Genomic DNA, 16,806 nt, shown 5'->3' on the forward strand with positions numbered 1-16,806 from the left:
CACCCGGCCAAGGTGATTTCACCTTCAAAAAGGACTTAATCCACTAATCTTGAAAGATTACACGAACAATCGTCTAAGAGAATAAAGATCTCTTAGCCCTCTCAAGTTTACAGACTTCACAAGTCACTTGAGGAAATTTCTTAGCAATATAATATGTTTAAAATAATGATTGGTGCTTCTAAAATAAGCAGAAATTACACAACGTAAGAGCAAAGAATTATTTCACACGTTAGAGCAGCAACTCGTGTGAGAGAATGAATAATGAATATAGTGGAAGTATTGTATTCTCGTGTGTTTCAGGTGAGTTCTTTGAGAAGCATTCCATCCTTTATATAGGAGTGATGAGAGGACCGTTAAAGGATGTTAATGTTAGAATCTTGGGCAATGATGGATGATTAATGTCATTAATCTCTGTGTTCTTTCCAAAACAATTTTGGGGGGCCAGAAACTTCTTCCTGAATTAGATTCTTTCCATAAATGGGTTCCTTCATAGCTAAGTATTCTGAATTAGATGGATCGAACTTCAGAGTCTCTATTCAAAAGGGGTATCATCAGATATATGCTTGCTGCTGATTGTCTTCAGAGCTTCCTTTCACTTGATTTCATCATAGCATAAGTCTTCAAATTCTAGAGTCATTCTTCCACTTCAGAGTGTCTGATGTCTTTTGTTTAGCTTGCACTTGTGTTGATCAGAGTCAGAGCTTCTGCTTGCGTATCTTCTAATCGGTATCTAAGAACTTGATTATGTATCTGATGAGTGTCTATCTGACTATTTTGATTAGAGTCCTGCATACTTAGAAAAATTTCATTAGGGTACCATTTTTGTTTCATCCTTTGTTATCATCAGAATCTTAGAGATACATTGTAGAACTAAATTTGTTCTTACAATCTCCCCCTTTTTGATGATGACAAAACAAGTCAGAGTGATTATGAAACAGTAAATAATATCTCAGAATCAGATAAGAACAAGGGACTCCCCCTGAGTTAAATCATCAGATTTCTCAGAAGTTCTTACCAGACCTTCCTTGTGTGGTAGTTGGTTTGTACCTTAGCTGTTATCCTGTATAACTTTAGTTTTCATAAATCATTAAGATATTAATGTTCGTAGTGCATTAAGAGGTTTAGATATGTATTTTCATCAGAGATGTTATAGTTCTCCCCCTTTTTGTCAGAGTCAAAAAGACGTAGAAAGTAAAGCAAGAAACATAGATTCATATATAAGAGAGAAGGTTGGTACAGACAGGCAACAATGAAAGCATATATTAGAAAGCATAAGAAAAATATCATAAGAAAACAACAAAAAAAGCCTAAGTGCCTAAGGGTTTGGAGGCGGAAGCATCCTTTGGAGCAGTTGAGTCAGCAGGTTCTGAATGTTGTTGTTGACGGAGTCCTGGTGATCCAACCTAGCTCTCACAACTTGTTGTCCCTTTTGCAGTTCCTCTAGAGTTCTCAATACCAGAGGGGCGAAACCAGAGTTAGATTGCTCCCCCTGAGTCAGAGCATCAGCGCTGGCCTTTGTAGCTTCCTCAACAGTAATGTGTGCTGCTTCTGCAGCTTCGGCTTTAGCTTTTGCCTCAGCTTCAGCAGCAGCCGCAGCAGCAACAACTTCATCAGCAACCTTCTCTTCAGCTTCTTTGATTCGTTGCTCTTCTTCTAGGCAAGCTTTCTCTTCTACTTCCTTTCTGGCCTTTTCCTCAGCCTCTCTGACTAAGCGAGCTTGTAGCCTTACTCCATCGTCTCTGACAAAGTCGTTACGAACTTGTTCAGAGAGGCCTTTCAGTTTGAAGGCTTCAGAGGTCATCCATCTAATCACTAGGTTCCAATAGATCCTCACTGCAGAGGGATCATCACTGATGTCAGAGTTGACAGACAGAGACTTGATCTTCTCCACTGAAGACTCTGCAAATAAAGTGATTGCTTCTTCTAAGGTGGGGAAGGCAAGTTCTGGTTCAGAGTTGGATGATGGGGATGGTGGTGGTGTTTGGTTGGTGTCGGCGGGAGTTTGAGTAGGGATGATAATGTCCTCATAGGTTGGTATGGTGGGAATATCAGAGGGTGGTGGTGTTATTTGTGCAGGTGGTGTTGTGGGTTGTTGTTTAGAGGGTGGAGTTGCTGGTTATTCAGACGGTGGTGTTTGTGGTTGTTCAGATTGGGGTGGATTAGTTGGTTGTTCAGGGGGTGGTGTTTGAGGTTGTTCAGATGGAGGTGGATTTTGTTTTTCAGGGGGTGGAGAGGTGGCTTCTGGTTCAGGTTATGGTGGTTGCTGTGAGGCAAGAGCACGCGCCTGAAGTTGGGCTAGTGTGGGGGATTGGGGGTCAGAGGGTTCGGTGTCTGATGAGAGAATGTAGTATGGTGGGGATGAAGGTGTAAAAGAAGACGGTGAGGTGGTTTCGTTCAACATTTCTGCTTCAGAAACGGGTAAGGTAGTGGTTGCGAGATTGAATTTTAGAGAAGGTAGGTTAGAGGGTTTGGTGGTGGAGGGTGGTGTTTCTGATTGGGTGTAGAGGGGAGTGGTTTGGGGAAGAGAAGAAGCAAGTGGATTTAATTTAACAGAGCGAGAAGGAGGCAGAGACTTACTTGGAGAATCATCTAGAGGGACTGGAGGTCTTGACCCAGAAGTTTCTCCCAATTTAGCCTTCTTGGCCTTCTTTGACTTTTCAGAAGGCTCTCACATTCTTTTCATGAAGTTTGGTGGATGGTCAGGCAGCCAATCCACCGAGAACTCTGATATGTCAACGCCTTGGCTTGCAAGATCCTTTAGATAATGTGCCACCACTTCTGGAGGATCAATCTTGGAGAAGAGGTAGAGACCGTTGGGAATCTTCCTCTGATCCTTGAGTGCTTCCCATGATGTGTCTAGAGTGGGTTTAGCTCTGACTTGCTCAATCACCCCCATACTCTTCAGATTGCGAGCATTTAGAGGTCTTCCAATGTCAACAGTGACATCCTCCATCAGATTGTGATGGATCAGGTGATCCACCAGCCCAATCTCGATCAGAACATCAGAGATGAGTCTTCCCAGAGGAATGTAGGTTATGGGCTTCATATTGTTTCTAGTATCCTTGACAAAATCTTTGAGATACTTGAAGAGCAACGGTGGCAGGTTTAGTTTTAGCCCTTTGTGAATGCAATAGAGGATGCACTTCTGATCCGTATTGATGTAGTCAGAAGAGTTGGACTCAGGGCGGTGATGGATGGTGCCCAGGATGATCTTCAGCCAGACTCGGAGGTTCTGGTGAAGTTCCTTGTTCTTGGAGTGTTTACCTCCAGTGTTCTGTTGGAAGATGGTTGAGGCAATTTCCTGGGACAAGTACTTTGCCCTAGGGTTGATGATGTAGATTCTTATTCCCCCTGTCTTCTCCATGTTCAGAAGGGAGGCGATTGATTTCTCAGTGATTACCATCTTGACCCCCAGAACGTATGAGACGATGTAGTGGTCATCTGCGTCTACGAAACGCCAGAACTCCTTTACCAGATAAGTGTACACAGGCCCGTAGATTCTCTGGAAGTAGGTTTCCCATCCTTGTATTCTTAGTTCCTCAGTGAGGTCTATGACATTGCGCTTCATATTGTCAAAGTCTACCAGTGACTCGCACAACACTTCAAGTTTGTCAAAGGGTGTGGCAAGATGAATATGAGGTTCACGGACTAGATTGTAAGGTTCTTTGTAGATTTGGGTAGAAATGACACCAGTAGTAGCAGTTGTTTGTTGAGAATAAATGGGCGTTTGATCAGTTGATTCCATCTCTTGAGAATAGTTGTAGACGAATTGTTGTTGAGCATCCATGAAGAACTTTGATGAACTTTGGTTTGAAGAATGAAGAACTCTGCTGAAGATGATGAAGAACTGATGAAGATGATGCACTTGAGAGAGAAGAGGGGTTTGTATAAGGCGTGAGTGGAAAAGTGTGAGATTATGATAAGTGAAAGTTATAAATACACAAAGAGATGCATGCAAAATGACAGTGTTAGAGGCAGTTGAGAGGTTAGGAAATTAATGATGCACAAAAACCAAGTTGACACGGTTAGGGGAGACATGATTACAGCCCATGACGAACGTCTAATCCCAAGTCAACACACTGCTCGAGGAGATCTCAAGGGTCTTTCTCTTGATTTCTGCTAGACAGTTGTCTAGAAGATCCAAAGTCAGACGCATGATGCCCCACGTGTTGATCTATCTGATCTTTAGGAATACCAAGGGATTGGATCCTGAGGATTTCTAATTCAGATGACTCCTAACTGGTAGAAGTATCAAAGTCAGATCCAGATACCAGATGTTTATTTCAGAGCCTTATTTTTGCTATTTCAGAGAAGCACGTTTGGTTTATTCCGGGCAAATTTCAATTTTTAAATGTTTCAGAATAAATGGGAATCTGTCTTCAGCAAGAGGTTTAGTGAAAATATCAGCCCATTGATGGTCTGTATCAATAAATTGTAAGGATATTACCCCTTTCTGAACATAGTCTCTGATAAAATTATGTTTTATTTCTGTGATTAGCTCTGGAATGCAAGATAGGGTTCTTACTTAAACATGTGGCAGCAGTATTATCACAGAAGATAGGAACGTTACTCTCAAAGATCTGAAGGTCTTCTAGTTGATTTTTCATCCAGAGCATCTGAGTAGTGCAAAGTGAAGCTGATATATATTATGCTTTTGCAGTAGACAGAGCGGTGGTTGATTGTCTTTTGCTAGCCCATGATATTAGATTGTTTCCCAAGAACTGACAGTTCCCAGATGTACTTTTACGTTCCATTTTGTCCCCTGCATAATCTGCATCGTAATAACCAAAGAGCCTATACTCTGATGTTTTCTCATACATCAGGCCAAGGTTAGAGGTTCCTTTCAGATACCTTAGGATTCTTTTAACAACTGTTAAATGAGATTCCCTAGAATCTAATTGGAATTTGGCACAAAGACATACACTAAAAAGAATATCAGGGTGTGTAGCTGTCAGATAGAGAAGAGAGCCTATCATACCACGATAGAGCTTTTGACAAACCTTCTGGCTAACTTCTTCTTTCTCCAGAATGCAGGTTGGATGCATGGGTGTCTTGGCAGGTTTGCATTCTTCCATTTCGAATTTATTCAAAATGTCTTTTATGTATTTACTTTGATATACATAAGTAGCTTCTAAAGCTTGATTGATTTGAATTCCCAAAAAGAACTTAGTTCTTGAATTAAGCTCATTTCAAATTCTGCATGCATCAACTCAGAGAATTCTTGACATACATAGGGGTTAGCTGAGCCAAAAATAATGTCATCAACATATATCTGGCATATCATGAGATCATTATTAATGTTTTTACAGAAGAGTGTAGAGTCAACCTTTCCTCTAATAAAGTCATGTTCCAGGAGAAAGTTGCTTAGTCTTTCATACCAAGCTCTAAGCGCTTGTTTTAGACCATACAATGATTTTTTTCAGTTTAAAAACGTGTTCTAGACATTTAGAGTTTTCAAAACCTCAAGGTTGATGAACATACACTTCTTCTGATATATAACCATTAAGAAATGCGTTCTTGACATCCATTTGATATAATTTGATGGAATGATTTATAGCGAAGGAAACAAGTAAACGAATGGATTCTAACCTGGCGACTACAGCAAAGGTTTCATTGTAGTCAATGCCTTCTTTTTTATTGTAACCTTGTGCCACCAGTCGTGCTTTATTTCTAACTACTTCTCTTTTTTCGTTCAGTTTGTTTCTGAATACCCATTTTGTATCAATAATATGAGTTCCTTTAGGCTTTGGGACAAGATCCCAGACGTCATTCTTTGAGAATTGATCTAGTTCTTATTTCATTGCCATAACCCAGTCATTGTCTTAAAGTGCCTCATCACAGGAAGTAGGCTCGATCAGAGATACTAATCCCAGAGGAGTTTCTTCAGATACTTTGAATGTTGACCTGGTTCTGACAGGTTCATCCTTGTTTCCCAGATGTTAGGTCGATTTCTTGATCTTTTCTGGATAGTTGAGATTTCAGTTGCATCTGGACTTTCTTTCTTATTTTCTTCTGATGCTTTAGTCTTTTCGTTAGAGCCTGCAAGAGTTATCTCAAAATCTGCAAGTTTCTTAACTAGCTTTGACTTTCCAGGGTCAAGCTTATCATCAAATCTAACATGTATTGATTCTTCCATAATTTTGGTTTCTGTGTTGTATACTCTGTAGCCTTTAGAGTGTTTTGAATATCCTAACCTAATACCTTTTTGGGCTTTAATATCAAACTTGTTCAGATGTTCCTTAGTATTAAGAATAAAACATGAGCATCCAAAAGGATGGAAGTAAGAAATGTTGGGTTTTCTTCCCTTACACAGACCATAGGGAGTCTTCTCCAGAATAGGTCTTATAGAGATTATATTCTAAATATAACACGTTGTATTTACTGCTTCAGCCTAAAAGTGCTTAGCCACATTTGTTTCATTGATCATGGTCCTGGCCATTTCTTGGAGTGTCATATTCTTCCTTTCTACAACTCCATTTTGTTGTGAAGTTCTAGGGCAGGAGAAATCATGGGATATTCCATTAGAATCAAATAGTTCTTCAAAGAACTTATTTTCAAATTCGCCACCATGATCACTTCTGACTCTGATAATTCTAGAGTCAAATTCATTTTGCACTTTAGAACAGAAGCTAGTGAATACAGAGTGAGACTCACTCTTGTGCTTTAGGAATTTTACCCATGTCCAGCGACTAAAATCATCAATAATGACCAGTCCATACTTCTTTCCATTGACTGACGCTGTCTTAACAGGCCCAAAAAGGTCAATGTGAAGAAGTTCCAAAGGCTTAGAGGTGGAAATAATATTTTTCTTTTTAAAAGATGTTTTAGCAAATTTTCCTTTTTGACATGCCTCACACAGAGCATCTGAAGAAAACTTCAGCTTATGTAGACCTCTGATTAACTCGAGTTTATTTAGCTGAGAGAGTTTTCTCATGCTAATGTGGCCCAAGCGTCTATGCCATACCCATTGCTCTCCGTGAACAGACATCAACTATTTTACATTTTGATCTTTTAGATCTGAAAGATTTATTTTGTAAATGTTGTTTTTTCTCTTGCCAGTGAATAGAACTATTCCATTGTTCTGATTAATTGATTTACATCTTTTTTTATTAAAGATTATATCATAACCATTATCACTTAATTGGCTTATTGATAACAGGTTATGCATTAATCATTCTACATAGAGAATATCATATATAAAGGGAAGAGATCCATTACCAATAGTTCCGGAGCCTCTGATTCTACCTTTCTGATTTCCTTCGAAACCTACGAAGCCAGCATCTTTAAGTTTTAGGCTTTGGAACATATGCTTTCTTCCTGTCATGTGTCGCAAGCATCCAGAGTCCAGGTACCATGAGTGGTGTCTTAACTCTGTTGCATAAGATATCTGCAACATAAACAATCTTATTCTTTGGTACCCAGAATCTTTTGGGTCCTTTGTGATTATTTTCCCAGAGTTTCTTAGAACTTTGGGTTTTCTAGCATTAGTAAAATGTTGTGTTTGTGCATGCGTGTAGTGATAAGAGAAAGGAGATTTGGGTTTGTCATATGTAGAAGATTTATCTTCACTAGGATCATACCATATTCCTCTTTTATTGTTCTGACTGACTCCATAAATCATGGATGCCATTCTGCTTCTTTCTATCCCATTTTTCAGAAAATTTTGAAAGGATTTTTCATATTTATATATCATTGTGTTAGAAGTTTGTGGGGCTTGAGATAAAGTTTCTTCAAGTTTTAAGCATTGTTTATTTGTGGAGTCTCTTTCTTTTATCAGAGTTAGATTTTCATCTTTTAATTCAGAAACTGTTATCTCAAGCTTATCACATTCTTCGATGGTTCCTTCAAGAACCCTTTTTAGTGCTTTAAATTTTTGTTTAAGTTTCTGATATGAGTTCAAAGATTCAGGAAGGCATGATTCAAGGTCAGAGTGAGAAAGATCAGAAAATACCTCTTCAGGATCAAACTCTCCATATGATGTGTTTCCGGAAGTGGTAGCCATGAATGCAACATTTGCCTGTTCTTCAGAGTCTGATTCAGAAGAAACAGATCCACTGTCTTCCCAGGTGGCCATGAGTCCCTTAGCTTTAAAGGAGCTTTTCTTGAAACTTTCACTTCTGGAGCTTTCTTTCTTCAGCTTTGGGCATTCGTTTCTGTAATGACATGTTTCCTTACATTCATAGCATGTTACCTCTTTGTTTGATTTGCCTCTGGAAGTTGATTCTGAGCGATCTCCCTTAGGTCTTGGTCTTTTGAAGTTATTATTACTTTTTCTCCAGAGTTGTTTTACTCTTCTGGTTAAAAGGGACAACTCGTCTTCATCGTCAGAGTCTTCTTTTTCAGAGTCGTCATTGTCTTCCTCTTCAGCTTGGAAGGCTTTGTTCCTTTCTGGTTTGCATCTCTCAGATATGGACTTTAGTGCTACATATTTGTTCTTCCTTTGAGGCTCATCTTCCTCAAGCTCTATCTCGTGACTTTTGAGGGAGCTAACTAGTTCTTCAAGGCTGATGTTATTCAGATCCTTTGACAATTTCAATGCGGTGACCATGGGTCTCCACTTCTTTGGTAAACTTCTGACAATATTTTTGACGTGATATGCAGTTGTGTAGCCTTTGTCCAGGACCTTAAGTCCTACAATTAAAGTTTGAAATCTATAAAACATTACCTCTATAGCTTCAGCGTCCTCCATCTTGAAAGCTTCGTACTTCTGAATTAGAGCCAGAGCCTTTGTCTCTCTGACTTGTGAATTTCCTTCCTGAGTCATCCTTAGGGAGTCAAGTATTTCTTTAGTTGTTTCCCTGTTGGTCATCTTTTCATATTCATTGTAGGAAATGGCATTCAGCAGTATTGTTCTGGCTTTGTGATGGTTTTTGAAGTCGCGCTTCTGATCATCTGTCATCTTGTTTTTGGCAATGACAACGCCAGCTTCAGATACAGGAGGTATGTAGCCAATAGTAACTATGTCCCACAGATCAGCATCGTAGCCCAGAAAGAAACTTTCGATTCTATCTTTCCAGTAAAAAAAATTCTCCATCAAAGATTGGAGGTTTAGCATTGTAACTATCTCTTTCATTTGTGTTGGCCATAGTGTTTTTCTCACGCTAGATCTCTCTACAATGTTAAGTGTTTGATTAGAAAATTGATAACAGAGTCGAAGCTCTGATACCAATTGAAGGTAGAGAAAAACAAGAAAGGGGGGGTTGAATTGTTTTGAGAAAATAAAACTTTTTGAAATTTAGACACACGCATAAACAAATAAATTCAACACAGAATTTTATACTGGTGATTCCAAAGCTACTCCAGTCCACCCGGCCAAGGTGATTTCGCCTTCAAAAAGGACTTAATACACTAATCTTGAAAGATTACACGAACAATCATCTAAGAGAATAAAGATCTTTTAGCCCTCTCAAATTTACAGACTTCACAAGTCACTTGAGGAAATTTCTTAGCAATATAATATGATTACAATAATGATTAGTGCTTCTAAAATAAGCAGAAATTACACAATGTAAGAGCAAAGAATTATTTCACACGTTAGAGCAGCAACTCAGGTGAGAGAATGAATAATGAATATAGTGGAAGTATTGTATTCTCGTGCGTTTCAGGTGAGTTCTTTGAGAAGCGTTCCATCCTTTATATAGGAGTGATGAAAGGATCGTTGAAGGATGTTAATGTCAGAATCTTGGGCAATGATGGATGATTAATGTTATTAATCTATGTGTTCTTTCCAAAACAATTTTGGGGTGCCATAAACTTCTTCCTGAATTAGATTCTTTCCATAAGTGGGTTCCTTCATAGCTAAGTATTCTGAATTAGATGGATTGAACTTCAGAGTCTCTATTCAAAAAGGGTATAATCAGATAGATGCTTGTTGTTGATTGTCTTCAGAGCTTCCTTTCACTTGATTTCATCATAGCGTAAGTCTTCAAATTCTAGAGTCATTCTTCCACTTCAGAGTGTCTGATGTATTTTGTTTATCTTGTGCTTGCGTTGATCAGAGTCAGAGCTTCTGCTTACGTATCTTCTAATCGGTATATTAGAACTTAATTCTGTATCTGATGAGTGTCTATCTAATTGTTTTGATTAGAGTCCTGCATACTGTAGCACCTCAAATTTTCACCCCCCATTCATGCATACATTTTCATTTTTAGGTCATTGACATCACATTACATTCACATGGCACATTGCATTGTATTCAGTCAACTGTAACTGGCATAAAGAGGATTCATCTGTGCAAGAGACCAAGCATTTCATTGAGATGGAGACCACATGAGTATTCTAGAGAGATTATATGAATCAAGGATCATTTTGAAGCAACTTGATCAAGTGCAAAAGGCTCAAGGTCCACAGTTCAGTTTCAGGTCATCAGAGGTCCATAAAAGTCAACTGCAAGTCAACTGAGGGCTAGGAGATGGAGAAATGGTCTGAGACAATTCATTCATGTCCAAAAGAGGTTTATTATTCATGTCAAACACTTATCTTGAAGGATTTGAAGCCAGATCAAAAGTTTCCAAAAATGGAAAATGACCTGTAATTTCAAGTTTCCAAAAATGGCAAGTTTTTGGACCAACTTCAACTCAACTTTCCAACATCAAAGAAGCTTCAAATGAAATTTTGTCCAATATGAAAGTTGAATATCTTTCTCTCCCATTTCCAAAAAGTCCAAGATCATGGATTTATGATGAACTGTTAAGGAGTTATGATCAAATCATTGCCAAGTGTGCTTGAAACTTCAAAATGCCATATCTTTTGAACCAAGACTCCAATTTGGGTGCCTCTTTTTGCATTGTGCTCCTCATGAAATATATTTTCCAAATCATTCATTACATGGAAAGAAATTCATTCACACAACCATTTGATCATGCATGCTATTTTTGAAGGGAAATTGTCAAAATCAAAATTGGTTGATCACATGAATATAATTCCAATTCCAATGTGTGCATAGGCTGATTTTGAATGAATTTGGGCCCTCTTTGTGCACTGTTCACGTAGCCATTCCATGCATGAGGTGAAAATGGCAATTTGTGCATACACCTTATATCTTCATAATCTCAATTAATCATGGCTTAAAATTAATTTCAGATTAATTAACAGGAGGTATAGAAGGTTAATTGTAACTGTTTGGCTCAGGGGAGAGGATTCTAGATCTAGAATTTGAGCTTTCTTCCAAAATTTCTCTCACAAAAAAAAACTTCAAAGTTCTCCACATAATCACCATTTTTCTTGGTAGATATTTGATGCTGGTGAAGTTTAGAGCAAGAATCAACTATTATTCTGTCCAATTCGTGCCAGAACCATACACACACTAAGCTTGAAGATGAACATGGCACATGGAATTTGAGCTGGATTCAAGAGGGTTTAAGCATCCATACATACATAAAGCTTCATACCAGAGTTGATAGAGTAGATCTGGACGTGACTGGAGCCCTGAACCTACTGTTTCCTCACACTGTTCTTCAAGAAGGTACTTTAGTAGCTTTAACTCATTGCTTGAGTTGCTTAGCTTTGCTTGTGGTTGGCATACCACCTAGGTAGTGACCTCTGACTTCATGTAGTCTGGAAGACCTGCTATCTTTGGCAGGCACCTGTCTGAAGCCCTCCTTAAGAGGCAATGTTTGTGCTTGTTTATTTTTGTGCCTTGTATTTCAAGTCCTCCTAAGTGAAGAGGCAATTGGCAGATAGAAGGGATGTGCAATCCATCCCCTGCTACTCAGTTGTGTCTTTCATCTTGCTCACACCATGTGTTGATGCACTTTGAATAAAAACCCAAAATCTTGTATATAGAGTCTGTCATTGTGGAGTAGAGTTCCTCATTCTGGACTCCCACACTTTCATTGTTTCAAGCTCTCCCAGGCCAGGGATAAGAGCTATGAGGTCTTACCCTCATCTCCCATTTCATCTGCTCACCCTGACGGTCAATGTCAGTGGTTAAGAGCCTCATACCCCTTTTCAGTTGGCTTGTTTGTCGAGGTTGATATGACCCCTTGACTAAAGCCCAGCCTTGATGTTTGAGCCCCTTGTTGGTGTGTTTACTTAATGCTGTATGTGTTTGTGTGGTGTGATTGTATCCCCTAGGTTTGCTAGACTCCGCATAGTCTCTCGTTTGCATGTCAATTAAGGTAGCACGGTTCCTTCGTCTAGGACTTCCTTTCTTGCGTGAGCATCCTAAAACACAAACAAACAGTATCGCCTCTTAAGGACACGTTAACTCCTTCTACTACAGGTGAGTAAGTCTCCAAAGGTCGAGCATCCGGTAGATTGCGTAGTGACGTTGTCCACTTAAAAAACACAAACCAACAGAAATAGTTTAGCCGAGCTACGGTAACTCTGATTCTCATGTCCAGATGAGATACGTAGGCACGAGCTGCGATGTCTTGTCGAGTTTGACTAACAACTAACTTTAATTCTTTTCTCTCGCCCTCGTTGCGATTGAGACCTCCCCTTTCTCTTGCCCTAGTTGCAATCGAGACCCTTCTGCTTGGTGGGTTGTTTGGAGTCCGACATAAGTCCAGCAATTGGCAGTCGGTTTCCTGCTTGTGTTCGTTTGTTTGGAGTCTGACATAAGCCCAACGATTGGCAGTCGATTTCCTATGTGTGTTTGTTGGTTCGGAGTCAGATGTAAGTCCAGCGATTGGCATTCGGTTTCCTTGTTTGTTTGGTTTGCCTGGAGTTGGATGTAAGACCAGCGATTGGCATTCCGTTTCCAGTTGTGTGTCTCGTTTGACGCCTCAGCGTATGGCTGTTTAGTGTCTTGTTTGGCGTGCGTTAGCCGAGCTACGAGTGCTCTGATTCTTTCTCTGGTTAGAGAAGATACGTATGCATAGGGTGCGATACCTTAGCGAGCACATTCCCCGTACCCCTTCTCCCGTTTCCTCTGTCTTTCATCTGTGTTTGATTCCAGTCTTGTGCGGTTTCTGAGCAGTCTTTTTAGCAACCTTATTCTATTCTTTCTGAGCGTGGATCCCGTCGAGTACGACGGATGCGTAGGGGTGCTAATACCTTCCCTTTGCATAACCGACTCCCGATCCTATCAATCTCTAGTCGTGAGACCATTCCTTTCCAGGTTTACTTCGAGCGTTTCCTTTCCCGCCTTTGGGATAAATAACGCACGGTGGCGGCTCTGTGTCTTTTCCCGCCGGTTTTTCGCATAATACGACACATACTTAGAAGAATTTCGTTAGGGTACAATATTTGTTTCATCCTTTGTTATCATCAAAATCTTAGAGATACATTGTAGAACTAAATTTGTTCTTACAGTGATTCCATGATCAATTTCTTCATGAGCAAGTAAACCTCATTTTGCTCCAAGCCATGTTCTACCATTCAAATGTCCATACCATGAAGTCATAACCAAATGCCAAATCCTACATAATCAGCCCTGCATTCAAAATGAATCAATACATCACTTAGCATTCAAACCAAACATGCATATTCATTATGATTCAAGGCATATGTAAATATATACATGTTCCAACAAGCATACATACATGACATTCATTACCAAGTAATAATACATTCTTTCAATAAATTCAAAATTGTATCATGATTCAATTTAGTCACAAACCATCATGCATAAGTAACTAAAGCAAGCTAATAACCAAATCGGTTTTACTCATGACAAATTCAAATTTTCACAAGGCCAGTTCACCATGTAATGCATTTCAGTCCAAATCCATGTCTTTAAACAGACTTTCATGTCCAAAAGTTCAGGTTAGATCATAACCACTTTACCTTTTCAGCAACATCCTTTGGCAGGCTTGTAGAAATGAGGTAATGCTTAGTTTTTCCTTAGCTATGTAGTGGAAGAAACTCATGGCAACTCATTGGCCCTGCATTTCCCAATCAAGCACACTAATTGTACCTCTAACTCCACATGCATAGGCATGGGAAACAACAAAATCATTTCTATAGGTTCTGCATAACAGACCATCAAGGAAGAAGCAAATACCAACCTTTTTCATATCAAACTTCACCTCGTGACATTCATCTTTTTTTTAATTCGATTTCTATAAAATGAAGTTCATAAGGTCTGAGTCAAAAACTAACTATTCTCCCATAATCCCAATTCCACAACTCATTTAGCAGCAACACAATTAACAAGTATAGCAAATGCTTAGCAGAAAAAACTGAGGCATAATAGGAACCCTGCTTTTTAACATAACACAAATTGGAGTTCCACTGTAACTAACCTAATGTAACACTCATATAAGCATAATCATCACTAACTGGATTGCAATCCCAATTAACTTGAACCGAAACCTAATCTAACTAACTGGAGTTACATAACTAACATATTAACAACTCTTCTCATTTTCAACTGACTTTAAATTTGGGGTGAGTTTCAAAGCAATTTGAGTAGCATCTCATAACAGAATTTCAAATGCTATAAATCCATGCATCTTTCACTCATTCGAGGGAGGTTTTCATTCCCATAATTTCCAAATTTTCGATCTCTCTGAGCTCAACCTTTTCCCTCACTCCAAAGCTTTTTCTCCATTGTTGCTCAAGGCCTTACATTGAAGCTCTAAAACAACAAGAGCTGAGCCCTAATCTCTCTTTCACTCTATGAGAAATCATAAGTCTCTCTCAAAAATCATAAGTACAGATCTCAACCATTCTCTCAAATTCATCTAAAAGAATAAGGAATAAGAAGAAGATTAAGGCGAGGAAGAAAGAGGAGAGAGCTTGGAAGGATTCAGAGAATTACCTGGAACCTCTGGCACGGCGTTCTTGTGAGTTCATGCTTGATTTCCACCTTCTTGCTTCATTTGATTTACCACAGTGTATCTTGTGTTGAGGCAGATCAAAGCCCTAACATCTAGGGCTCTAATTTTGCGCTTCCGCCATTTAATTTGCATTTAGGTTGTTAGGGTTCCTCCCTAGCCCTCTTTGATTTAGATGATTAAAGGGAAATTGGGAGGAATTGACTTAGGGCTTGGGAAGAATAGGAGTAGTTGGTCATGTTGAGAGGTTATTTTCTTGTTTTTGGTGGCCGCCGCCGCCACAGACGATTTCCGACGCGGTGGTCCATGGTGGATTGAGAGGTTGCCTGACCGGAGACATGATTCACTGATCCTGCACGCGTTCAATCAGTTTTAAATTTAATTTGGTTAAGTGGTCACGTGTAAGGTTACCATTGGTCCACTACTGTAGTCCTTCATGTGTTAATTCCCTTGGGGTTGTTTCTGACTAGGCTTGAGACATGGGCTTAATTCCCTTGGGGTTGTTCTGACATAGGATAATTAGTTTTAGTTAGATTAAATTCTAGGTTTAATTTCTTAATTGTTCATATGAACTTAACCATTTTAACCCTAAGGTTTAGTAGTGAAATTCATGTTCCCTTAGGATTAGGAATAGTTTAAACTAATTGATCCTTTTAATCATATTAATTTTCTTGAGATAGTTGGTAATTTTATTAATTTGACCTTAACATGTGCATGATCCCTTAGTTATAACGTGTACATTTTTTCTTCTTTAGACTAGGTCAACCATAATTACCAACGAAGTCAAACCCTCTGATTCAAGTTGATCAAAAGAAATTATGATTAACTAAATCCTTTGATTCATGTATAATCCAACAGTCTAGTCAAGTGATCAAAAGTCCCTTGATCACTTGATAAGACTATATTTGTAAAGTTGTGGATCTCAAGGCCTCAAGTTCATACTTTTATGCAAGACATCCTAGACATATCAAGCAGTGGGTTATACAAGGCATATCAAAGGTGTTTCTTCAAGAGCTTGTCAATCAAAATTAAAATTATGTGACATGAGCCTTAAGAAATAGGGAATGAATGAGAGTTAAGAATTCTATTAACTCATTCTGAATACCTTTGGGTACGGGACAAATGACCCATTTGCTCATCGTTTTCACCTATATTCATAGACTTTAGCACAACTCAAATCACATGATTGTCAAGTCTCCTTTTAAAGTAAACAATGTAACAAGCATAAGGCTTTATCAACAATTTATAAATCATGATTCAAGTTGTATGCCATGAGTCTTAAGTAACAGAGAATGATGAGAGTGGAGAATTAATATCCTTGTCTAGGGTATCCTTGGGTACAAGATGAATGACCTAGTTGCTCAAGGTATTTGCCTTTGTTCATAGACTTTAATGTAATTTAAATCGAATGATTGATAAAGTCTTCATCATCATGAGGAGCAGCAAGGATTCTTCTTCAACACCTTGAAAGTTATGATGAAAATCACATGCCACGAGCCTTAAGTAGTAAATAATGAATGAGAGTGGAGAATTCTATTAACTCATTCTAAATATCTTTGGGTACGGGACAAATGATCCAATTGCTCATCGTATTCATCTTTACTCATAGACTTTAGTATGGTTCATATCCAATGACTGCCAAGTCTTATTCATCTTCTATTATTATATATCATTCCTCTTGCCTCATCAGTCTCTTGTTGTCAGCCCTAGTAGGTTGAACTACGAAAGCTTTGACTTTCTCATTACACGGTCAGAATACATAGGCATGAGGATTCAAATCCTCCACGAGCTACCCTATTTATTAATCCTATCTTATTGATTTCTTCATTCATCAATCAATACCATATTTTTGAGATTAAATATCATATTTCCTTGGATTTCATACATATCCTTTTAGGAAGATTTAGTTGGAGTCCATCTTGTGACCAAGAGTTGTTTGGATGTGAAACCAGACATGTAATTCCCTTTGTTTTTTGTTATTCCAATACAGTGATACCATGCCTTAAGACCCTCACTTGTTGGTTTAACTTTACTCTTTGGTTTAGAGTTTGTTCCTTCATGGATCGAATATACCTTTCTTCTT

The 16,806-nt window shown here is 38.7% G+C and overlaps 1 long non-coding RNA gene across 4 annotated transcripts; it reads right to left on the reverse strand.

Moving 5' to 3' along the window:
• Positions 1–346: 346 nt before the first annotated feature.
• LOC127119416 (uncharacterized) lies at positions 347–15,111 on the reverse strand. 4 transcript variants are annotated; one of them, XR_007802814.1, is made up of 4 exons: positions 14,708–15,091; positions 13,732–14,006; positions 13,256–13,378; positions 360–786 (listed from the first exon to the last, which is right to left on the reverse strand). It is a non-coding gene; the product is annotated as an uncharacterized LOC127119416 (long non-coding RNA). The 4 variants fall into 4 exon arrangements; XR_007802819.1 differs by having other exon boundaries at positions 347–793; positions 13,732–15,111; XR_007802807.1 differs by having other exon boundaries at positions 350–786; positions 13,732–15,081.
• Positions 15,112–16,806: the final 1,695 nt, after the last annotated feature.

This window comes from Lathyrus oleraceus, chromosome 1, assembly GCF_024323335.1.
Source record: "Lathyrus oleraceus cultivar Zhongwan6 chromosome 1, CAAS_Psat_ZW6_1.0, whole genome shotgun sequence".
Classification (NCBI taxonomy): Eukaryota; Viridiplantae; Streptophyta; class Magnoliopsida; order Fabales; family Fabaceae; genus Lathyrus; species Lathyrus oleraceus.